General features: G+C 37.4%; 1 protein-coding gene and 1 long non-coding RNA gene across 2 annotated transcripts in view; one reads left to right on the forward strand and one right to left on the reverse strand.

The window, feature by feature from the left end:
* The window catches only part of LOC136872016 (uncharacterized), a 47,460-nt gene extending 32,113 nt beyond the window's left edge, over nt 1-15,347 (forward strand). The window contains exons 2-3 of the long non-coding RNA XR_010859859.2: nt 7,461-7,748; nt 14,029-15,347. This is a non-coding gene — a long non-coding RNA (uncharacterized lncRNA). The remainder of the gene's footprint in view (nt 1-7,460; nt 7,749-14,028) is intronic.
* The window catches only part of alpha-Catr (alpha-catenin related), a 503,757-nt gene that overhangs the window by 12,475 nt on the left and 464,654 nt on the right, over nt 1-26,628 (reverse strand). The window lies entirely within an intron of this gene.

Consider the following 26,628-nt stretch of genomic DNA (forward strand, 5'->3'; position numbering starts at 1 on the left):
ACGTGTTTATCAATTCTTGTATTTTCAACGAACAATATTTATACTTTTAATTTAATTACAACATCTTGGTATTGAACGGTTTGCACTTTATAAATACGGCTGTGTTTATTCCTGTGCGTTTACGGAAAATTTGCAACGTAGCATCAGACATCGAAGCTCGCGAACTCGGAAGCCATTTAACGGTGGTGTATTTTACGTTTCTGTGCTATACTTGAGAAAATCGACAAAATGAAACGAACAAAACCGCACAAATTGACTGATGTGAGTAACAACAGTGTCTTCTTTCAGATTTCTTCGTAAGTAGGGCCCGTAAATGTAACACAAAGTGATACAAAAGGGCGTGAATGTGAGAAAACACTTGATGGAAGTGCCGACTGTAGAGTTCAGGACGACAATGACCAGCGTGAAATTTATGGTGTTCAAGACAATGATAGGTCAAACATCAAAAATACGTCGAAATTTCAATTTTCAGGCAAACGGAAATTTCAGCACTTTCAGCGAAGTACGTAAAGAAAATGAATGCTAATGTTACAGCATATGAATGCATTGTTCATGGCATCTTATTATATTGCAAAAAATAACAGACCCTACACTGATATTGAAGGTTTGGTTACATTGTAAAGCAAGCTGAATGTTACTGATTCAGAGAAGTATGAGAATGATACACAATGCAGAGAATCGTAGCTTGAATGACTACCGTGGCTGTGCTATGAAGAAGGAATTGCGAAGTGTAAATTATGCATTAACTTTCGTAGTATTGCCGACAAACATTTTAAAGGTGTATCCGGATTTTCAGGACCATTTAAACTGGAAATGTTTAAAACAAACGAAAAATTCTATCCTCACTCGAAGTGTTAGGAGGCTGAAAAAATGGCGTAACAGCCCCAAAGTGCCTTGGCCTACCAAGCGACCGCTGCTCAACCCGGAGGCCTGGAGATTATGAGGTGTCGTGCGGTCAGCACGACGAATCCTCTCGGCCGTTATCCTTGCTTTTCTTGACCGGGGTCGCCATCTCACCGTCAGATAGCTCCTCAACTGTAATCATGTAGGCTGAGTGGACCTCAAACCAGCCCTCAGATCCAGGTCAAAATCCGTAACCTGGCCGGAAATCGAACCCGGAGCCTCCGGGTAAGAGGCAGGCACGCTACCACTACACCGCGGGGCCGGCAGGAGGCTGAAAGTTTCATGAAAAATCCTGAATGTGCACTTTTAGCGAGGTGCGTCAAGAAAAAAACAGACCCTACAATGATTTTGAAGGTTTGTTTGCATTGTTAAGCATGTTGAATGTTACTGGTGGGAAATCAAACAGGCACATGTAGTGTAATTTTAAAAGATGCTGCCCTTGAAGGTGACTGGTGATTATTTGGGTTAGTATATCTTAAAATATAAATTTACATTCTTATATGAAATGAGACTATACTACTTAAGGCAACATTTCAAAAATAATACGTAGCTTTATCCTAGTCTAACCTGTGGTGTTCATAATGTATATTTGTGAAAAATGTGCTGGCTCCTGATGAAAAGGGGCTGGCTACTGAATTATTTCTATTTTCTTCTACCCCTGGCTATAATTCATCCAATACATAACAAGGGGGATAGACTGGATCCAAATAATTACCGAGGGATCTCTCTACTTGATATCACATATAAGATCCTGTCTAGAATTATCCTCACGAGAATTCAAGAACAGCTCGACCAAGAACTTGGAGAGTATCAGGGGGGATTTCAATCTGGAAGAAGTTGTCCTGACCAAATCATTAGTCTTAAGTGGATTATGAACCATCAAAGAATGAGAAACAAAAAGCTAGTTATCACTTTTGTTGACTTCAAGAAAGCATATGACAGTATTCATCGTGAGTCATTACTTAAAATCCTTAAAGAATTTAGGTTACACCAGAAACTCATTAATCTCATTGGTGTTACCCTCAAGAACACTACAGCAAAAGTTAAATTCCGACGAGAGTTGTCTGAATCATTTGAAATCCGGACTGGACTTCGACAGGGGGATGGTCTACTGTTGTTTATAAGTTTCATTTCCGTATTGATAGATATTACTTTACAAAAAACAATATAAATATAAGTCACCACCTTATCAATACTTTTTTTTAAAAATTTATTCACATTCAGCTAGTAAATATGGTCAAGACCGGTTTCGACCCCTAGGGGGTCATCTTCAGTTGACATGCATAAAAGATATATTTTACAAAAACATCACATATAATGATTAAAACTTAAATTAAATCGAACTGATCATAAATGTTGGTATGTATGTCTTGGTACATTTGAGCTGTTGTATGTGTCAATCCTAAGTTATCCAGCATACAGTGTCAAGGTAAGTAGTTAACTAAAATACATCATCCATGAAATTACATGCTATTTTTCATGTTATCACTATCTAATTTGGGTTGTACAATGTGGAATGAGATATACATACATTTGTGTAAATTAATAGTAGTGAGTTCAGTAATATACATTAAAAATTGGTTCTTAAATTACATTAATTGATTATTGATCAGTCATATGAAAATGTGGAATTGTTGGTTTGGACACTTGTGATTAAAATATTGGTATGCAATACCTTGTTGGCATATATCTTAAATACTAAAGTATCAGTTTATAAAGCCTATTATTCTTGATTTATGTCTTGGAATAGGGTTAAACTTTTTTTTAAACTATTTGTTTTGTTTAGCATAGGCATTAGATAATCTTGTTAAATTGAACACATAACTAAAACAGTGGTATATATATGCCTGGTTAAAAATACATTACATTAATATTATTGATATGTGGTGCCATATATACATTGTTTGGGGTAAAATAGGGTTAACGAGGTTTTCACAACAGTATTTGATTAGTTCTAATGTTCCGATAAAATGGGTCCGTAAAAATATATAACTATATACAAAATTGCGGTTAGGTGAGTATTTGTATAATCTGCTTGCAATTCAGGTAATATTTGGTTGTATGTCTGGAGATATTTTAGGCAGCTACTGTTGTTAGAGCTATAAAGAGTCTTGAAAAAAAAGAGTATTGATAAGGTGGTGACTTATATTTATATTGCTTTTTGTAAAGGGGGATGGTCTCTCACCAGTACTGTTTAACTGTGCATTGGAGAAAGTCATGCGAGAATGGTCTAAGAAATGTCAGCGAAACATCGAGATTGGCAAAAATATCAAACTCAATTGTCTAGCATTTGCAGATGACCTTGCACTACTTGCAAGTAGTGTGGAAAAGGCTAAACTCCAAATTGAAGAATTAGAACAAACAGCAGCAAAAATTGGATTACAAATCTCCTTTGAAAAGACGGAAATGATGCCATCCTTCAAAGTGGAAAAATCACCTATCACACTGACTAATAACAAACAAATTAAGGTTGTTAATAAATTTAAATATCTTGGAGAGATTATAACTTGGAACATAAAAGAGTTGAAAATAGAATTACCAAATTAAAACAAGCACAACACATTACTTGGCCATCCTACAAGAAGAAATTTATCTTGATAAATGCAAAATTTAAACACTACAACTCCGTTATTAAGCCTGAAGCAACCTATGCTAGTGAAACCTTATTCTTTGAATACGAAATCAACTACAGATAAATTACAGAAAATAGATAGACAAATCATTCAATTCTGAATAAAAAACACCAAGCAGATGGACAATGGCGATTACTACCCAATGAAATTGTATACCAGGAGACTGAGTCTATAATAGATACAATGCAGAAAAGAAGAGTTGCTTTTTTCTGTCACATATCACGACTACCAGAGACTGGGATACTCAAACATTTATTCAACTACTTTTGGAAAAGTAAAACTAAAAATCACTGGTTCAAAGAAGTCCAAGAAGATTTAAATGAATTAGGCTTGACCATTCAATTGAAAACAGAGAAGAGAAGAGGATCCTGAGAAATAACGATGTGAGACTTAAACTGAAGACCTATACACGCAAACAGTACAACATAACTGATGAAGAATGGGCAGCCAGGTCAGAGAGAATGAAATATTTCTGGGAACAAAAGAAGAAACATCAACCAAATTTGTAACCAATTTTCATAAGACTTGACTGTATATAGATTGATTTCAGTGCTTCAATGTGGGCGTAAAATAAATAAATAAATATATATATAAATGATATGAGTAAAGAAGTGGAATCAGAGGTAAGGCTTTTTGCAGATGATGTTTTCTGCATAGAGTAATAAATAAGTTACAAGATTGTGAGCAACTGCAACATGACCTCGATAATGTAGTGAAATGGACAGCAGTCAATGGTATGATGATAAACGGGGTTAAAAGTCAGGTTGTGAGTTTCACAAATAGGACAAGTCCTCTCAGTTTTAATTACTGCGTTGATGGGGCGAAAGTTCCTTTTGGGGATCATTGTAAGTATCTAGGTGTTAATATAAGGAAAAATCTTCATTGGGGTAATCACATAAATGGGATTGTAAATAAAGGTTATGATGGTGTTTGGGGGTTGTAGTAAGGATGTAAAGGAGAGGGCATATAAGTCATGGTAAGACCCCAACTAGAGTATGGTTCAAGTGTATGGGACCGTCACCAGGATTATTTGATTCAAGAATGGGAAAGAATCCAAAGAAAAGCAGCTCGATTTGTTCTGGATGATTTCTGACAAAAGAGTAGCGTTACAAAAATGTTGCAAAGTTTGGGCTTGGGAGGAAGGAGACAAGCTACTCAACTAAGTGGTATGTATATAAATGGTATGTTCCAAGCTGTCAGTGGAGAGATGGCGTGGAATGACATCAGTAGATGAATGAGTATGAGTGGTGTCTTTAAAAGTAAGAAAGATCACAATATAAAGATAAAGCTGGAATTCAAGAGGACAAATTGGGGCAAATATTTGTTTATGGGAAGGGGAGTTAGGGATTGGAATAACTTACCAAGGGAGATGTTCGATAAATTTCCAAATTCTTTGCAATCGTTTAAGAAAAGGCTAGGAAAACATCAGATAGGGAATCTGCCACCTGGGCGACTGCCCTAAATGCAGATCAGTAGTGATTGATAGCGACTGATATTTCAATTTTGAACTCCAAAAATTGATCATTTTTGTTATGACTAGAATTTTTAAAAGCAATACAAGTTTTGATTTTTATTGAGCCTTCTTCAGCTAGCAAAAATTAAAAATTATGTAATACGTAATAACACATTTGTTCAAACGACAAACAAATCCATTCTTCATCCACATCTAATACATTCTAGTCAATTCTGCAGCATCTTTTCAGTTCATCATGAAGAAAATTTTAATTTATGAATTTTTAATTAAAGAATAATTGCTATTGTCAACTTTTTAAAATGATTTAATATGATTATATGTTATTATGTACTCCATAATTTTTTTATTTTTTGCAGGTAAAGAAAACTCAATAAGAGCCAAAACATACACATTTTAAAATTCTAATCATGACAAAATTCTTCAATTTTTTAGAGTACAAAACTGAAATATAGTAGTACTGAAAGGTAAAAGTCTATATATTTTCTGAAAAGAAAATTCTGTAAAACAATAGCAGGCAGTAGTTAGCAGGTGGCAATATTTCTGAAATTCTGATCATAAGTGAGAATGAAAGTGAGTGAGAAATGTCAGATTGTTAAGAAATGTTTACTGGTAGCACTGACAGTGATGGATCCGAGAAAAGTGACAGTGAATCAGTGATGAACGTGATGTAGTGTGGCCAGGTTCAACTAAAAGAACTGAAAATGAACAATGGAAATGGACAGAAGGGGCAGCAAACCACAAAAAATTTTATTTTCTAGGACTAGTGGTATAGCTCTAATAATACTCAGGCAATTCTGTGACCAATAAAAGCCCCTTATTAGCCAATATGAATGCAATAAATGTCTCATAACTTTGCACATTCCTGACTGCTTTGGAATTTTCCACACCATGAAAGCCTATTGAAAAGTTTTTTAAAAATCTGAAGGTAAGATTTATGATTCTTACATTTTATAAATTCAAGTTTGCATGTTAACTTGTGAAGAGCTGTAATTAATAAAGCAAATTTCACATGAGAACCTACGAACAGCTGTAACTCGTGCAAATTAAATATTAACCCTTTCAGACCGAGTACGCACAATTGTGCGGGTTCGTATTTTAGTTATCCCTGACCGTATTTGATGTTTTTTCGGCGCTACACCGGACTGCAGTGATTGTGCAGGACACGTGGCATGTATTTCAATTGATTTTAGTATGCGCTTGACCGCCAGGGCGAAGGAAGAAGAGTTTAAAAAGCACAGTTGATCGGCGAGATGGCAGGAAGCAGTAGTGCCGAAAGTAAGTATTTATTTACTGCGTTTATATTAATCTAGAAGCTTTACTGAATACCGGAATATATTCAATGAAGTGTGTACATTGGTTAGTGAACGTAAATTTTGAAGCTACACCATCGTACGTGATACGAGGTTTTGAATTTTGATACGCACAATTGTGTGGGTCCTGTTTTTAGGATGTTAGTTTTTATTTTGTAAAATAAACTATTAATATGTGTATTGAGGAGCATTTTAGTCAGTTCTTGACGTACAAACAAAAATTCACACCTCCAGTTTTCTTTCAGGTCTGAAAGGGTTAACAGTAAATAATTTATTTGCTTTACGTCCCACTAACTACTTTTATAGTTTTCGGAGACGCCGAGGTGCTGGAATTTTTTTCTGCAGGAGTTTTCTTTTTTATGTGCCAGTAAATCTACTGACACAAAGCTGACGTATGTGAGCACCTTCAAATACCACCAGACTGAGCTGGGATTGAACCTGGCAAGTTGGGACAGAAGGCCAGCGCCTCAACCATCTGAGGCACTCAGCTCAGCAAAAAATGAAATATTAATTCTGGGCATGCAAGGGGCACAGAAATTAGTATGCCAATGGGTTAACCAATGATATAAATGTAAATTTGTGTAAGAATTAAGAGTGGTGCACACAACTGTGTATTGGCTTTCTAAACTTAACAGAATAGGTTTAATACTGGTTCAGATCAATGGCATTTAAAAATATTTAAATATTGTAGCCTCAAATTAGAAAATTTACCATCACATAAAATGCACAAATTTGATTTTAAATGATGTTGTAAATAAAGGTGCATTTTCTGATCTGATTAAGTTTACCATTTTATGTGAACAGGACTTCCCGCAAGTTCTTAAATATCATCTACACAGCTACCATCACAAGTGACACTTTGATAAGTCTGCAGTAATGAGCATGAATGTGAAGGTGTTATTAACCTTAAATTCCATTTATCTGGTGTGAATGGACCCTTAAATACCATTGACCTGAGGTGAAATCAATCAGTCTTGGATTCCAGTGGCCAGCACTTGAGCCACTTCGCCTAATAAGTCATAGTGAATATATCGTATTCTTGTTGTTTGAAATTTTATCTATCTCTAACAACCTTGTTTTTACATATATTTTATGTTTGGCTACTAAACTTTATTTTTAACAAGATTATTGTTGTTGTAGGGAAGACAAGAAAAGATATAATCAGAATTGAAGAGATTAGAAAGAGAATTGGAGTTTCAAAACTACAGAAACAAGCAAGCTGAAATGGTATGGACACATGATGTGAATGGGAGAAGACTGAGTTCCACAGAAAGTGTTTATAGAGAAATCAACAGGAAAGAGACCACAAGGAAGGCTTCAATATGGATGGATGGATGCAGTGAAGGAGGGTAAAGCGGAAGAAGGAAGAAAGATAGAAAAAATATTGGAAGCAGGAAAAGAGTGGTGTAGAGGCATGCAACTATAAAGGTACATAAAACAAATTAAAATTAATTAAATTAAATAAAGGGTACAGATCTCTGAGGGTATAAGTCTCTGGTAAGACCCCAACTAGGGTATAGTTCCAATGTATTGGATCCTCATCAGAATACTTGATACGAGAACTGGAAAATAAATCAAAAGGAAAGCAGCTCAATTTGTTCTGGGTGATTTCTGACAAAAGAGTAGCGTTACGAAGATGTTGCAAAGTTTGGGCTATGAAGACTTGGGAGAAAGGAGATGAGCTGCTCGACTATCAGCTTCATGGTCTGTATTGATAATTTGAGCACACAAGTCTGAAGAATGAGTTTTCCATTTAATCAATACTTTATTTTACAAAGTGTTTAGAATTCTATCTATACAAAAGTTGGACATAATGTTGGCATACTGCATAGATATTTGAACTTGACACCAAAGCCTCAGTGACCCTTTGTTCTCTAAGAACTGTACCCTATTTTTAACCTCTCTGCTATACAATTTTTGGAATATGTGGCATTAATGGGACTCCAGCAAGTCAAAGCCCTTTAATTGTACCATATGTATAGGCCTATATCTTGTCTGACATAATGTTGGCATACAGCATAGATATTTGAATGGGACTCCAGCAAGTCAAAGCCCTTTAATTGTACATGCCTCAACAAGGATGCTGAAAAACTAGCATGTATCAGCAACGACATAGAGTAAGAATTAACACAGTAACTGTTAAACAAGTTACAGAACCTCATTCTACTGAACGCAACATTGACCGCAAAACTGCGGCCCAACAATGCACCTTGATTCTATCTATACAACAGTTGGACATAATGTTGGCATGCTGCATAGATATTTGAACTTGACACCAAAACCTCAGTGACTCTTTGTTCTCTAAGAACTGTACCCTATTTTTAACCTCTCTGCTATACAATTTTCGGAATATGTGGCATTCGTGGGATTCCAGCAAGTCAAAGCCCTTTAACTGTACCATATGTATATAGCTTAACATTAATATTATATTAGAATAAGTCATTCTTGTTTAATTAATTTTTAGTAATGTTTTATTATGTACAATTGCTATTAAGCAGGTTCATCAACAACTGATGATGACCTATTTACAGGTCAAATCTGGTACTGTTTTTTAATGTAAATGATTCTAAACACTTTGTAAAATAAAGTATTTATTAGGTGGAAAACTCATCCTTCATACTTGTGTGTAAGTGGTATGTTGCGAGCTATCAGTGAAGAGATGGAGTGGAATGACATTAATAAAGGAATAAGTTTGAGTGGTGTTTTTAAAAATAGGAAAGATCACGAAATGAAGATAAAGTTGGGATCAAGAGGACAAGTTGGGGCAAATATTCGTTTATAGGACAAGGACCCTGTTCAGGATAGCAGGTGAGGCTGCCTGGGCAAGGTACTGGTGCTCCTCCCCAGTTTTATCACCAACCAAATGTCTCACGCTCCAGGACACTGCCCTTGAGGCGGCAGAGGTGGGATCCCTCACCGAGTCTGAGGGAAAGACTCACCCTGGAGGGTAAACGGATTAAATAAATTAAACAATTTGTTTACAGGAAGAGAAGTTAGGGATTGGAATAATTTACCAAGGGAGATGTTCAATAAATTTCCTAATTCTTTGCAATCATTTAAGAAAAGACCAGGTAAACAACAGATAGGATATCTGCCACCTGGGCGACTGCCCTAAATGCAGATCAGTGGTTATTGATGATTGATAGACGTCTTTGAGAGGACTGGAAAATTGGAACTGAAGAAGAAGTGTTGTGCACAGCACATCTACAGTATAGTTCAAGTTTATTTCAACAGAGAACTGGACAGAGTTTTAGAAAACAGAGTAGTCCTTTTTAATTGATTCAACTGAAGCATACAGCTGAGATAATATACCACAACATAAACTCTTCCTAGAATCAAGACCTAAGGATCAGAGTTGACTTTCAATTCTCAATCTATTGGAAGGTGCCAAGCCATGTGACCTCCTTAAGTACGTCTTACGTGCTGACAAAGGTACAGAAAACAAGTCTTCTGTTTTGCTTCTGTGTAAGCCACTGAAAATATTTAATGTTATACCAATTAAGTCAAAGTGTTTGATGTGAGAACTCTACAGCATAAAATCACATGTATGAGGACATTAAAAAAAAATCCTACTGATTTCTTTTACCTAGATGTGCACTGCATATTACGGTGAAACTAACTCTAGATTAAACTATTTACTCACACTTCAATCAAAATTCTTTCACCCTCTATTAGCATTTTTTGATAACGATTTAATCTCATTTCACTGTTTTCCAACTCACGTTGAATTCATGTGAAACTAAAGTATGCTAAAACAATGAAAAGAAAAGGGTGTTAAGTCCAGTTGATTATTTAAACTTGAATAAGATGGTATGAGAAATTATATACACAAAATGCACGCTATGAAAATCTAATATATTTCTACAACTTAATTTTCTGTAAACTAATGAGTAGTAACATTATTATCATTTGATTTTATGAAGTAGTCATCTGAGGTCACTGATTAGCCAAGTCAGTCTACCTGTCTGTTAAGTTATCAGCCCAGAGACTGGCTAGATCCTCAAATTGCATTGCATCATCGAAGGTTATATGATAATATATATATAATATATATAGTTTTGCTTTACGTTGCACCAACACAGATGGGTCTTGTGGCAACAATGGAAAACAATGGAATAGGAATCTGCTAGGAGTGGGAAGGAAGTGACTGTGGCCTTAATTAAGGTAACAGCCCCAACATTTGCCTGGTGTGAAAATAGGAAACAACAGAAAACCATCTTCAGGAATGCTGACAGTCGGGTTCAGATCCACTATCTCCCGAATGTAAGCTGATAGTGATGTGACCCAAACTGCATGGCCACTTGCTCGGTTATGCAGTTATGAAGTAGCCATAACAATTGATGGTAGCGCTATAATGAGGTGTAAATTAGCCATGGCACAGGTAAAATATGATTGGACAGCATTTAATCCTTATGCTTCACAATTAATTATTGACCCGTTCACAAGAGATTACAATTATGGGGCAATTTTTTTTTACAATTTGTGTTATTTTGCACTGACACATGGCGATGATGGGATAAGAAAGGGCTAGGAGTGGGAAGGAAGCAGCCATTGCCTTTATTAAGGTGTAGCCTCTGGTGTGAAAATGGGAAACCAAAGAAAACCATCTTTAGGGCTGCCAACAGTGGGGTTCGAACCCACTAACTTGTGGATGCAAGCTCACAGCTCCATGCCCCTACCTGCACGGCCAACTCACCCAGTATATGGGGCAAATAATTAATATTTTTAAATCAGGTCTTTTATGTATTATGCATGTTCCACATTGGGAAATAGGAACTTACTACAGTAAATAAAGGCCACTGTTGGACATTAACAATGCTTATCATTGACTTCTTTTATTTCAGAGTTATTAAATAACAAACATGTAGATAAAACCTTGCTTAACACTTACCAATGGTGCTCTAAAACAATATTACATTAGGGGAAACACGTAGGCTTAATAGCCAATCAAACTCCTCTAGCAAGCAACCTGGCAATATAAATGGTCCATTATTGGACATTATAAATTTTCCAGCTAACTCATTCCTGGCTGCCAGCGTTTCACTCCCATGTGCTAGGCTGGGCTCATCAGTTGGTACCTAGCACACCTAGGTACTCACAAATATTTCAAATTCCCTATGGGAATCAACATCTATATCATCCGATGGCAAAGCAGGCATCAATTTTTGATAATGAGACAAAGTCTCTTATAGTGCATTGGCACTGCCGGTGGCTACAATTAGCCTACGCAGTGGCCTTCACGGTATGCACTGGCCAGCATCTTGGTAGGTGTGCTAGGTACCAACTGATGAGCCCAGCCTAGCACACGGGGGCGAAACGCTGGCAACCAGGAATGAGTTAGCTGGAAAATTTATAATGTCCAATAACGGACCATTTATATTGGTATTATAAATTTACTCATTCAGAACAAATATTTCAGATTCCCTATGGGAATCAACATCTATATCAACAATTTTGAGGTTAAGGTTTGTAATTTTTCATCTATTTCTTCAAGTGTTTTTCTGTTCATAAATCTCATGTTTCGGCAAATTATTTTCTAAATTTGGTTTCTTGTTATCTGGTGTGGTATATTTGGTGCAAGTCTTTGTGTGCGATCTTCTAACATTAATTTTTACGGCGTATTTTAGCTCAGTATAAAATTTACATTTCCGGTCATGTGATGTTGTTTTTGGTCTTTTGCTGGATCTGGGTTCGTTTCTAAGTAGGTATGGGACTATTTTGGTGACCGTTCCCATCCAGCTGCTAAATTTCGAAAGTTTCCTAGTTTGTCTTGTGCTTTTCCATCATGTCAGTGTCTGTTCCCTTGTCACATATATTTATTTACCCGTGTGTTCCTATACTTCCTAGGAAGGGTACTACGTTGAACTGCGATAATCTCGTAGGGTGAAACGTCCTCACCATATTAATAGACCAGCATCGAAGCTGAGGCCCATTTTGGGCAAATGTGACGGGTTACGGATCTGCACTTGTGCTCGTGACATGTTGGAAATCTAGTGTATCTAGTATGAGATTCCTCGTAATCTTTATCTTGGTATTAGGTGCCTAGATGGAAAATGGTGTCCCTTGTGATTGTAGAATGATTACTAGGAAGATTTTCTGCAAAGGTTCATTTCAGTGTCCTTATGTTGAGCTATAAATTGTTGTTAAATTCATAGTAGGTCTGCAGGTTGTCAAGATTTTCCTTTCTGTTATTTTAATTTGTCACTGGTGGAATTTTGAAGGTATCGCGATTTAGCTAAGCCAGTCAGTTAGTTTTCCTGGTTGTTTTGCCTTGTTCGATTTTATCGATGTTAAAAATTTTCTTGCATTACAGGTTCGTGTCTTCAAAATTTATGTACTCAATTTGTAGAAGTATGGGATTCTGTAAACTGAGTAAGGTTTGAAATTGGGTAGCCATACTGTATCTGTCCTTCTACTTCTGTAAATAATTGTGTGTTAGTTTTGGGTGCCTTGGGAAGGCACATGTGTGTATACTGAGACTTAGGACTTAAGATGCTGAGAGGTCGTTCCTTTCCTGGGAGTATGATATTGGCCCTAAGAGTCTCATTGTTGTGTGATAAGTTCAAGTGTACTTGAGGTCATGTTCTGTCCTTTTTCTTATGTGAGTACTTCTTGAGGTGTCATCGCACGGGTGTTTTTGTTTGTGTGTTTGTACTGTGTTTTGTGATGATGTGTGATGGAGACTCAGTACTGAGGTCGTTCGTGCCTTTTACCATTGGTTGGTTATGCTGATTCAGGGATCATCGCACTTGTTTTAGTGGTTTGGTGTTGTCTGTATGTATGTTGGAGGACAGATAAGCTTGGTAGTCTTGTGTGTCGTGCTGTTATCTGATAATCTCTGGTATGAAGGTTGTATTTGTATCTTTTTAATTTCTTATATCAGTGAGTTGGATGTCTGCATGCGCACTCTTGCATCGCTTTCGTTTTTTCATTTTTGAGTTCCTGTTGGTAAATTAATGCGATTTTTTATTTGGTATTCCTGGCCTAATTGCGCCTTAATTTGACTGGTGTGACATGTAATACGTAATGTGAGTTTATCTATGCAAAAATTTTATGAGTACATGACATGGTAAATGAACAGCGATTTACAAACCTCAATTCATTGAAGGTGGTTGCAAGCTAACGTAATTTAGTACTTATTTCCCTGTTTTGAGTTCCCTTGCAACATTCTAAATTTTTCCTTTTATTTGCTTGGTTTTCTTTCCTAATGTTGGGTGATTAAGAATGCACATGGTAACTTAATTTAGTAGTTATTAGGAATTTATTTAGTTGTAAGCAAATTCTAGCTAATAAGCTGCGCAGCACTATTTGGACCTTATAGTTAATGATTTAATTATGGATTGCCTTTGTTGTAATTAGGATGGTCATTTGTGACCATATTAGATATACTGGAATATATGATGTATTTTGGGGTAACATTAGAATTTTATTCATATGCATAGTTAGGGATTTTGTAATGTTTTTGGTACTAGGGTAAACTCTGGAAGATTTTCTTTTAATCTTTTAAATTATTTTCAATTCTGAAATAACACTTGCCAAGGGGGCTGCGGTATCCCAGAACTGAGAGGGACCTCCCTAAGGAGTCTTGTTATTGTTATTTAAAAAAAAAAAATACCCTTGAAACTCAAACTTTTAAGTCGTCGATAGATCAGGCCATTGGCCTTATTTCTTCACTTCCAAGTTTCTGCTGCATTTGTTTATGTTCCAGTGACTGCAATATCATGGACTCTGTTCAACCTGGGGTATCTGTTTGGAGCCGGCAACGCACCTATTGGCCACTAATGTCTGATGGTGGAATGGGAAGGTATATATGATGGTGGCAGTCTGCAATGTTGCGCCACCAACCTTCGCCTGTTTTGGGCCAGTTCACTGAGCTGGTGGGCTGTGCTAAGGCTGTAAGAGAGCAATGGTGCGACTGTAATATGGATGGAGACGTTGCCCATCGGCCGCTGACAGCGCCTTCGTTTGACAGCGATACCAACGTTCTACTTGTTTGCCTGTATGGACGTTCCTGAAGAGAACGAAGATAAAACGTTTGTGGTGTGGTGCACTTGTGGCGTTGCAAGAATCTTCAAATGTCCATTTAAGCCTCCCTTTAATTTCACTTAAATTTGTTATTTTTTATTGATTTTTTTTTTTTTTTTTTGTTGAGCAGAGCTTGACATTGGGAGGAGGAGAATGTAATATGTGATGAGACAGAGAACTATCTGGACTCTACTGGAATATTTTTAAAATTGTAATCATATATTTTTGGGGAAACGTCAAGATAATGTGGAACTGTAAATGAACATTGCAAGATACGAGAATTGTTGTGAAGTGGTTTTTTTTTTTGTATGTAAATTTTCTGTAATTGGTAATTTTAGTAATGTCAGCAAACATGTAAAAAGACACTTGGGACATTTTAACTTGAAGAATTTCTTGAAGAATTATTTGAAAATTAATTTTTGTAATTTTGTATATCAAAATGGTAATATGGTGAAAATGTAAATGTAAAGGTGCTTTAGTTGTGAAACATGGGTGTTGAAATAGGTGTCGCAATAGGAAATCTCGAAGTTGCTATCTTAATATGACCATATATAGTCATGTAATTTCATTCGCTAGAATGAGATTTCCTATTGGCGAAAATATAGGGAATCTAGTGGAAATTGTTTCCCATTGGTCGGTTGTGATCGGGCCATTTCCAGACTTTCTGCCAGCTTCGGAATTTTGATGCGTGAGCTCGGCGTCATTTACATCCGACCGCCCTATCGAGCACAAGCTCGAGGGCTTCCCTCGGGAACTCCTGCCTTTCCGCGGTAAGTGTTATTTCAATGTTATTCTCAATGTTTTCTGGTTTCGTTTAATTTAATTTAATTAATTAGGTTTTTCGGTATTTCCTTACTTAATGTCATTTTTAAAGTTTTAAATTTAACGTGTCCGAGATTGCCCTAGATTCCCGCTGTTTATAATTCCAAGTCTTTCACCTTTTTTTAAAATTCAACAATCCATTCATTTGTGTTTTTGGATTCGTAATTGTATCAATTTGTCAAAAGCGTTAAGTATTAGCTGCTTTGTGATTTAACTTTGTTTTGTAATTTTTAGTTGTTATTTTTAATATAGTTGAGATAGAGGGTGTTTCTTGTAGGTCTTTTCTCCCCATAACGTTATACGTTTCCATAGACCTCATAGGATTCCAAGCACGTTCCACTTTCCTCCCTTAGTTGTCATTTTTATGCCTGTAAGTGTTCCCTGTATTTGATTTAATATTGCGTATCTAAAGATTCTCGTCACGTTTCCACGTTTTGATGTGAATTCACCGCCACTGCGTCATTTTACTATTTCCTTATTCATACTATTAAGTGTCTATTATTTACTACCGGTATTCCTTAATTCATATTTTATTACTTCATTATTATTATTATGATGTGTAGGCGTAATTGTCCCTGTTACCGTCACAAAGTGGTACAGAATAACTTACTATCAAACTAACTACATTTTGTATAGAAAGGACTATTATTAACAACATGTTGCATTTCTAAACCAAGCTGCCAAATCTGAACATAGATGACCCAGTCAATGACCCCAGATAGGCCAGAAGCCACTGATCAGGCATCCTGTGCCAGAGAGTACTTACAGTAAGGTGGTCAGTTCTATTCTACTACTATTCTAACCAACAGCATATGGGCTACCCATACAAGTGATTATCACAACAAAATGTTGCTTAACTTCGGAAATCTCACAGAATCTAGTGTTGAAAACAGGTTACACCATTGGCACTTGCCATTTGTTAGTTTAAAAACCAAGCTCGATAGCTGCGGTCGCTTAAGTGCGGCCAGTATCCAGTATTCGGGAGATAGCGGGTTTGAACCCCACTGTTGGCAGCCCTGAAGATGGTTTTCCGTGTTTTCCCATTTTCACACCAGGCTAATGCTGGGGCTGTACCTTAATTAAGGCCACGGCCACTCCCTTCCCACTCCTAGCCCTTTCCTGTCTCTTCGTCGTCATAAGAGCTATCTGTGTCAGAGCGACGTAAAGCAACTTGTAAAAAAAAAAAAAAAAAAAGTAGTTTAAAACAAAACGAGTGTTCAAAGTTAGAATTGAAGTAGGTGGACCATTATCTGATCCTGTAATGATTAAGAGTGGGGGGAGGTCCCACAAGGCAGTGTTATTGGATCTATGTGTTTTTATATACTGTATATATAAATGATAAGGAACTGGAATCACAGATAAGGCTTTTTGCACATTATGTAATACTGTATGGAGTAATAAAGAAATTACAGGATTGTCAACGACTGTAAAAAGACCTCGACAAAGTCGTGAGTTGGACAGAAACCAATGGTTTAATGGTAAATGCGGTGAAAAGTCAGACTGTAAGTTTCATAAAGATGAGAAGCCCTTCCAATTTGAATTACTGTGTTGATGGAATGACAGTAATTCATGGGGATCACTGTAAGTACCTATGTGTTCATATAAAGAAAGCCCTTAATTGGGGTAAATGTGATTATAAATAAAGGTTACTGATCTCTTCATATGGTTAACAGGGTATTTAAGGATTGTAATAAGGATGTGAGGAGAGGGCATTTAAGTCAGTGGAAAGGCCTTAATTAGTGTATGGTTCTAGTGTATGGGACCCCTTATTAGGATTACTTGATACAAGAACTGGAAAAGATTCAGAAGAAAGCAGTAAGCTTTATTCTTGGTGATTTCCGGCAAAAGAGCAGTGTTATGAAAATATTGCAACTTTGGGCTGGGAAGACTTGGAAGGAGGCAAACAGATAGACTAAGTGAAATGTTTTGAGATGTCAGTGGAGAGATGGCTTGGAATGACATTAGTACATGAATCAGCTTGAGTGGTGTTTTTAAAAGTAGGAAAGGTCATAAAATGAATATAAAGTTGGAATTCAAGAGGACAAATTGGGGCATATATTGTTCTCCACGATGAGGAAATAGGGATGGAGATGTAAAGATGTTTGATAAATTTCCAACTTCTTGAAAATAATTTTAAAAAAGTCTATAGAATATGCCACTTGGGCAACAGCCCTAAATGTAGATTAGTGGTGACTGACTGAACAATATTTCTATGTCAATAATGTTCGATGTTGAGGCTTTGCAGTAAAAATCTAAATTTGTGAATATCTCGTATATCACAGCCCATATGTTAAAAATGTACAACCGGGCGAGTTGGCCATGCTGTTAGGGACGCGCAGCTGTCAACTTGCATCCGGGAGATAGTGGGTTTGAACCCCACTGTCGGCAGCCCTGAAGATGGTTTGCTGTGGTTTCTCATATTCACATCAGGCAAATGCTAGGGCTGTACCTTAATTAAGGCCATGGCCGCTTCCTTCCCATTCCTAAGCCTTCCCTCTCCCATCGTCGTCATAAGACCTCTCAGTGTTGGTGCAACGTAAAGCAAATAGCAAAAAAAAAAAAGTATGAGACATAAATAATTGAAAACTATAGTCTGTAAGGTTTGTTATGTACAAGTTTTAGATGGAATAAATATTTTGGAGGTATTTGGAAGTCTGTGGAAAATGTCATACTTATTATTCACAGGGTAATATGGCACAAAACATAAAATATTGGATATTATATTTTCCACAAATTTTGTAATGTACAGTTTTTCGATACAGCAAATATGACATTTCCTGTTTTGATTCCCATATTAATGCTACACCATTGAATACTAATTAAATAATATATAGCCTAGAGCACTTTCCAGATATCGCTTAGCTTAAATACCGAGTTTCATGAAATTCTTTCCAGCTATTTTCCTGTGATATTAACATAAGCATGTAAACAGACAGACAACGAACACGATTTTTGTATACTCTACAATAAAAAAGTGTAATCACCTGAATTTTTGTTTATTTGAAGAATCAGCCAGTTCTTTTTCATGTTAAGATATGACACACCAGTTACCATCTGTTGTACGTACAAATTTAGAGCCATAAACCATGGTCAGGAAAATAGCACAGAAGATACAGTATTAATCTGTAGTGAGTAACACTTGTGTTCAGCTGCAGCAAATAAGTGTTGTGTATATCATACACTCACCTCATTATGGTTCACACAACCATATAATTGAAGCACAATTTAATCACAAAACATCATGTAAAATTTCAGTATTATGAAACCGTAAATTTATATTCCTAGTTTCCTGGTACTAATAGGTATAACAGCTCCAGTATAAGTAGTTCAGCACGCTAATGTTGTTGCAAAACATGCTAATAGCATCTGAGGCATTCCTGTTTGGCAACTAGAACAATAAATTTACTTCCAAGAGGGTATTTTGACACCAAACTAACAATTTCAGACATTCCTGTTCATCCTTTTCTCTTGTCTTTGCTTGCACATCATGTACTTTCTGATTGAATTTAATAATATTATTATTGTTTTTACATCCCATGTCTGACTCATTGGCTGAAAGGTCAGCGTTGAGGCCTTCGTTTCAGAGGGTACCAGGTTCGATTCGCGGCCGGGTCGGTATTTTAAGCGCTTTTGATTAATAATTCTTCTGGCCCGGAGTCTGGGTGTTTGTGTTTGTCCCAACACTTTCCTATTCATATTCAGACAACACACTACACTAACAACCGCCACAAGAACACTCAATAGTGATTACATCTGGCCATAAAACAGGGCCAAATCTACATGTACGACACAGATCGCACCCGCAACCGCACAGATGTGTGAAAAGCATTAGAAAAATAATAAGAAGAAGATTGTTTTTACATCCCAATAACTACTTTTGATGGTTTTGAAGCTGATTGAATTTACTGATACTCTGAGCTTAATGGATCAAATCCATCATTATCTTAACCCGGGAACGCCGGAGTTTTCAGTTTTCGGTTTTTTAAATGTTTACTTCATATTCCCAGCGTGCACATATCAGAGCACATTTAAAAGCCATTTTCCTAAAAATTGGATCGTTGGTTTCTAAATGAGGGCCTGGTACCGTACGGTACCGCACGGCGCTTTACATAGCTTTTGATTGGAACCTAAAAAATTGTTACCTCTTACGAATACCATGAAATTTAAGGCTTAATATTGATACAGAATATCACTTACAAATTACTGAGCAATAAACAGGAGAACAAACGGTGTTTATAGGTTTATTTGTGATATCCCTTTGGGAATTCCGGAAAATAATTTTAGCTCAGACGTGATATATCTTTAGGAAGCATGAATAATATTACTAATGACTACATGCTTTCTTATTTAGTCACCTATTTCCACTTTTCACTAGTTTAGAATGGCAAAATGCAGTTTACGCGAACGCCCACACTACACTTGACGCATTCTGTGCGGCTGCGGTATTCGCATCCGTTCGCCGCACTGCTCCGGCGTTGGTTTGTTGGAGCGATATAGTGATGTAGGGCATTGAATCTCAAGGTGTCAGGTACTCTACGAAGAAAAGAAGGGTAAGCAGCTGTAGTTAATGATCTTCAAAATACCACCCAAATATATAACGCAATAAATATTTTGCACTTACCCTTTTCTGATTGGGGCACGTGCACATAGCCACCTAGAAGAAAAATGGCGATATTTTCATTTCATCAGGGTTATTTTTCGTTTGTAAAAAGCTCATAGTTGTTGACTTCAGAGCACAAGAATTTTACAATTTCATCGTAAAAGTACCCTCAAATATTTCGGTCGGCATCATATATCGAAAAGTAGAAAATTTCGCACTGGGGAATTGGACTGCTGTGGGTCATCCGCCATCCAGGAACCTGGTGGGTGAGGTGATGATTTCGCTCTCTTCTCGGGCCATGAATCATGATAGGACATGGATTATCTATTCCTGTGCAGAATTTGTTGCTTTAGCACTATTTCTGCTGGTGCGCGGAATTGACATCCCGTAAGGTTTTCTGCGAGACCAGCTTCATCTTCCTCAGATAATACCGTACAATAGATTCCAATGGTTCAGTGTGTTATGCCGTTGATATTTTAATCAAAATCTACAATTATGCAGTTTTATGACACATATAAATCATTATTAGCAACTAAAGTATGAATTGTTACTTTGTCATCACCCTTCGAAGTAAAGATGAGAAAAGAAACAGAGAGGTACGCTAAGCGCCGTGCGGTACCATACTGTACCAACGGAATAATTAGTGTCATAACAGCTAACACAAGAATTCTGACAAATTGCTTGTTATTTCAATTCATGGACTAATATTTCAAGATAATAAACCTCATGATACAAAATTGTATTGTCAACATTTACAAACAAAATAGAGCAACTTACTTCAGACAGGTAGTCATTTTTATTCCTCTCGACACTACCTCAAATTACAAGCAATTGTTGGCGCTAACAAATAATCATATAAAACCTTTTGTTGATGTCAGGCATTGTAGGGAGTATCTCCTTGACAATATAAAGCGAAGTTGCCAGATTTATGGTTCGAGTAAGAATCAGTATGAGAAAATGAGAAGTAAGGCGCACTGGTACTGTACGGTACCGCACGGCGTTGTCGGGTTAATCATCATCATCATCATCATCTTCTTCTTCTCCTTGTTCTTCACAGAAGTGCGGTGGCCATTGTGGAGTACTGTTTCGTATTTTGTGTTCCCCCCAAAATCAGTGTTGCCATATCACGGACATCAAACCACTGTAGGAAGTTCTGCAGCCATGATAATCTTCTCGTCCATGTTTCCTTTCTATTTTACCCCGTATGATAAGTTGTATTAGGTTGAATATGTCACTTCAGACTGAAATAAGCTGCTTCCCTACATTTTGCGGGGGCTAAGATTTCACATGATTACTCAGCACAACAGACCACTTTGTCATTGGTGACATGGTCTACCCTCTGGATCTTCAAAATTCTGCAATGCATTCACATTTCAATGGCCTGCAGTTGGTTCAATGACCCATCCTTTGACACCACAAAGCAGCACCGGTAATGCATAACACTTCATAGTTAGCCAACGAGTTTCGTATTGGTGGTCATCGTTGCACACAAGATGCTCTAATTTTTAAAAATGCACTCCTTGCACTACCCCCATCTGGATCTTATTTCTGTGTTAACCAGCATCCAACGTACTTGAAATGTGAAATCCTTTCAATGGCGTTTCCATCCAGGATGACAACAACATTGGTGACTTTCTGCTTGCTGATTACACTGAATTTTGTTTTCTGAATGTTTATTGTGAGACCAAACTCCTTGCTTGCTTTGTTTGATACTGTTCACGAGGAATTGAAGGTCTTATAAATTGTCAGTAACCCTTAGTCCCGTTACTTCGTATGGGGTCAGGGACAAGGTGAGGTGAATATATACGGCATGTTTTAATGGCTGCATCCGCTTCCTAATGCTAACCTCAGTATAAGAGCTAAGACAGACAGACTTTTTTTTTTTTTTTTTTTTTTTTTTTTTTATCGGCCCCTAATGTTACGAAATGAGACGAAATGTAATGACAAATTAAAAGTACAAAATCCTCCACTGAACAGAATTCAAAACATGCAGACGAGTGAACGGATGGATATGAATTTAAAACAATCAGTGAATCCGACCCGCAATGCCTCATATTCACAGAAACTGGCGTAAAACAATAGTATTACTGACCAAGGGACTGCTTCTAAAGCACAATACTGAATTGATGATGCATGCAGTCTAAAGGTGTCCAAAATCCAAGTCATCAGCCCTTCATAATGGTACTTATCGCTAGGAAAGTAGAACCATGGTATATGTCATGATGCAGTACTAATCAAAAGTAGCATAGACTTGCGGTAGTCCACTCATTATGGTACTACCCATAAGTAATGAAATTCGCACATGCAATACAGACCTATGGTGTTTCACACATTGCGGCTCCATTTACAGGCAACGCAAAACTATGGTGTTTATCACATAAGTGTACTAACCACAGGGACTCGTACTATCCTGTAGTGTTCCTCATAGTGGGCACTAATCATAGGCAAGCCAGAACCATGGTGTCACTCACCCATGGTGTCGCTCCTAAAGTAGTACTAATCACAGGTACTGTAAAAGCCGACAGTACACTCTAAGTGGCAGGGCTGACTCCACGGTGCTCCTGCGTGTTACTAAACACAAACCTATTTGGTACCTAACAAAGTGGTACTTCGCGCAAGTAAAAGCTACCCATGGTATTCCCTGCGTGGTGGTACTAATCACAAGTAGTTCCATGGTTCTAATACAATCATCCCTTGGTTACCCCTTTTAGTTGCCTCTTACGATACGCAGGGGATACCGTGGGTGTATTCTTCGTCTGCATCCTCCACCCACAGCGGGGTGTGTTTATGGTCCGCGAGAGGTATTTTATTTCCCTCAAGTCCGCCGGCAAGCCGGTTAGGACCCCCTATCCGCCACCTGGGATGCACCATGTGGGAGTATCACCTCTCTTCCTGCTACGCCAGCTTAGTAGGTTCGTGGACCTAGGATGATTTCTAATGCTTAAGACAACACACACAACCAGCCCCTGAGCCATTGGTATTAACCAAATGAGGTTAAAATCCCTGACTCTGCCGGGAATCGAACCCGGGACCCCTTGGACCAAAGGCCAGCATGCTAACCATTTAGCCATGGAGCCAGACAAAGATGAAATGAATGATGGTGAATGAAATTGGGCAAAGAGGTGGAAGGAATCGACTGTGGCCTACGAATAGGAACTGTCCCGGCAATTGCCTGGAAGTGAAAATGGGAAACCACAGAAAACCATTCTCAGGACAGCCGACAGTCGGTTTGGAACCCACGTGTTTCCCAAATGCAGAGCTGGCTCCATAGCTGTAGCACGTTAACACGCACAGCCACTCCACTCGGTAGTACCCTGTAGAAGTAATTTGGGAAATTTAATAAATTTTTCTTTTCACCAAAGCACCAGTGACTATTGCATTTATAATCATTTTTTCATACGTCTAGTTTGCTTGCCTGGTGAAGCTCTTGCAAGGCAGACCCTCCAATGAGGGTGGACAAAATATGTCACGTATGGAAAAACTGTGTTTTAGTTTGATGGAAGATCGTACAATGTATGAGTAGTAGAATGTTGGGAACAGTATAAACTCCCAATCCCTGAGCCAGGGGAATTAACTGTTTAAAATTAATATTCCTCGACCTGGCTAGGAAACAAACCTCGGCATGGAGTAGGACACTACAGCAATGAAAACTTAAAATGTACAGCCATCTGAAGTGAGATGAGTTATCTTAAAATAATTTATAATTATTCTCTATTCAAAATAAGAATGATTAGATGTCAATGATGGGAAATACATAAACCATGCATGTTTTCATAGTTTGTCATAATGGTCTGGTAAAGTACACTTCTCACTGATAGAATACGTTTAAAATTCTTGCTTCGGATAGGCAGTGCAGGAATGCAAAATGGAGAAACTCACACTAGCAAACAGAACTATATGTAAACACAAAATTTGTTAAATCCAAGCACAAAAGTCCATGCTGATATCATACAGAAACTCATAGAAAATTGGCCCTCATAAAAGATATATAGAAACAAGGCACAGTAGGACCGCATTAATCTGGCACTCGATAGCCTGGCAGAACTAATAGTCCGGCGCACATCAGAAATCAATTTATTTCCCATATTTTGAGGATTCCGTGCTTGGCACAGTTGGCAATACAGTTGGATGTGTTTGGAATATATTGGAATGGTTTGGCGTTTCGTCAGTCACTATCGTCTGCCTCACTGTGTGAGTATGTTCTTGCCAGGATCAACCAGTCGCTATCTTGGCTTCGTGCTAGTATACATTGGTTCTTCATTCATGCAGACCTACAGTCACAGTCCTTACATTTACATCAATACAGTACGATTTTCTTTTACAATTATTTAATAAATTCATTGTACTGTATCAAAGTTTAGCTATGTGTACGACTGTCATATAGAACATTGCACAGTGAAAAGTTTGTACATATAGTGAATATGTTTTCTAAACTGAACATCTCATGGGCTGAGACTTTGCAAGCCTTAAACATCTTTGTGAAATTCACAAGAGGAGCCAACAATACAATGATGCTGAAGTTATGAATCTCCACATTATACAAAATAATTTTTTTTTCAAAAAGAGAGTTAAATCCATGAAAATTTCTACACTGTTTCAGAGGGCTAAAAAGAAAATTCAAGCTACCCCATCAGTGGTAGATACCAGTCTGACATGTTCCACACCCTTGACATCATCAGCCATATATGTGAGGCCTACATTGAACTGTACCAAATTCTTGGTATTGATCAATTTTCATTTGATTAAAATTAACTTGTTCTTAGTTTTTTCAAAGCCATGGTGCTTTTTTATTTCATAACAGGCCTACAAAAACTTATTTATATTGAACTTTGCTAAACTTTGAACCTTAAACCGATTTAACTGTGCAGTACAGTGTTTGATTTTTAATTTAATGTTGTTTCTACAGTACAGTACTATATAATTTTAATTATTTTATACTGTAATATCTTCTGTTGTGTTATATTTGCTTTTGTACATTAAAAATGTTGTTTTTATACATTGTTTAAACAGGTTTTTAAAAAGACCTTGATGATCCTGCACTGACAGATCCCTGAGCATGTTGGATTTTCGCGGTCCTACTGTATACGCAATCAAAGATATTTCATAATTAATCATGGCCGTATTTCTGCACCACAGTTCTTGTTTTGGAAACATCAGGATTTTAAAAATTAGTTCTACATTTTTCCTGATTTTTCCTACAGTTATATATATGGAATTTGGATCAACCGGGCAATGTCCAGAAACTTCAAAGCGGAAGGTGGTACAAGACTCGGCTGCGTTCTCTCACCTATGCTCCCCAATATCAGCAATGAGCATGTAATAAGAAAAGTGCTCAATGACTTGGAAGGAGGTATTTTTATCAGTGGCACGAAGATTAGCAACCTTAGGTACGCTGACGACACGCCGATTGGAATTCCAGACAGAAAATTGGGGCAAATATTTGTTTATAGAAAGAGGAATTAGGGACTGGAATAATTGACCGCAGGAGGGAGATGTACAGTAAATTTCCAAATTCTCTGAAATAATTTTTTAAAAAAGACAGTCCTGTACAGGCTCGCAAGTCAGGAAATTTAAATCCAGTTCAATTTAGTGGCTGTTTAAATACAAGGCAAATGGATTAATCAATGGTACCTTCTGAGGTAAAAAAGCAGCAGGCAGTTAAGATAGTCAGTAGTAAACAAGTTACTATTACAGCACACCATTTTTCTTTGCCTAACTCTATGTTAGTGTTATCAACTCTGAAATAACAAGGATGCAGTTAGTAAACACATATGTAACAAAACTTGTATGGTACATTATCGAGGTAAGGTTGAACGCTGACTCTTTCCAAGACGAACTAGGGCCTGTGGACTGAGGAATTCAGGCATGTAATGATCAGACACCGGCCAGCAGTTGATCTCCACTCGTTGAGGCATACACAGACTGAACTGAAAAGAACCATTTTATTTCTGCATTCCCATTTGAACTGTAGTGTACTGTAAAATATGGGTGAGTGAAATAAGAATGAAAGCCATCCAAGTACATAAAATGACAGCATGAAGAACAAACCAACTGAAATCATCAAATTGACTTGAGGGTACGTTGCCCAAATATTCTGGACCAATCATATTTACGACCAATGAAAACCACGTTCAATAGGACGTTAGTTCCAATTTTATTTCATCTGCTATATTAGAAAAGAAATATTGCTGCAAAGTGTCTTCTGATATGTTAACATATTTTAATGCAAAAGAATGAGGAGTGCATTTGCAGATTTATTCCTCCTCATTTGTATTTTCGGATGGATTAACTTTCAGATGATAAGCAATGTCCTCAGGTACGTGTGAAGTTTGTTTTCATCTTTGCACAGTTGATATTATTATACCGAGGAGAATATCCTCTCTTGATTGAGCAAGTATCTGTTATTTACCAGAGCCCTGATGTTACTTTGACCTCCTAGCAGGTGTGTGATGTCTTGCCTTTGTTCCTCCTTCAGGAAATCGGTAAATCTCCATAGCAATGGATCGTGCACTGCCATCAGTTTTTGAAACTTGTGCCAACCTTCAACAGCACTGTGTCCTACTGATTACTATTTTTACAATTTGTTTTACGTGGCACCGACACAGATAGGTCTTATGGTGACGATGGGATAGGAAAGGCCTAGAAGTGGGAAGGAAGCAGCCGTGGACTTAATTAAGGTACAGTCCCAGCATTTGCCTGGTATGAAAATGGGAAACCACAGAAAACCACCTTCAGGGCTGCCGACAGTGGAGCTCGAACCCACTATCTTCCAGATGCAAGCTCACAGCTGCGCGCCACTAACTGCACGGCCAACTCACCCGGTCCACTGATTACTAAATCATATAGGCCTACATTCCAAAT

Source organism: Anabrus simplex, chromosome 4 (genome assembly GCF_040414725.1).
Source record: "Anabrus simplex isolate iqAnaSimp1 chromosome 4, ASM4041472v1, whole genome shotgun sequence".
In the NCBI taxonomy this organism is placed as follows: Eukaryota; Metazoa; Arthropoda; class Insecta; order Orthoptera; family Tettigoniidae; genus Anabrus; species Anabrus simplex.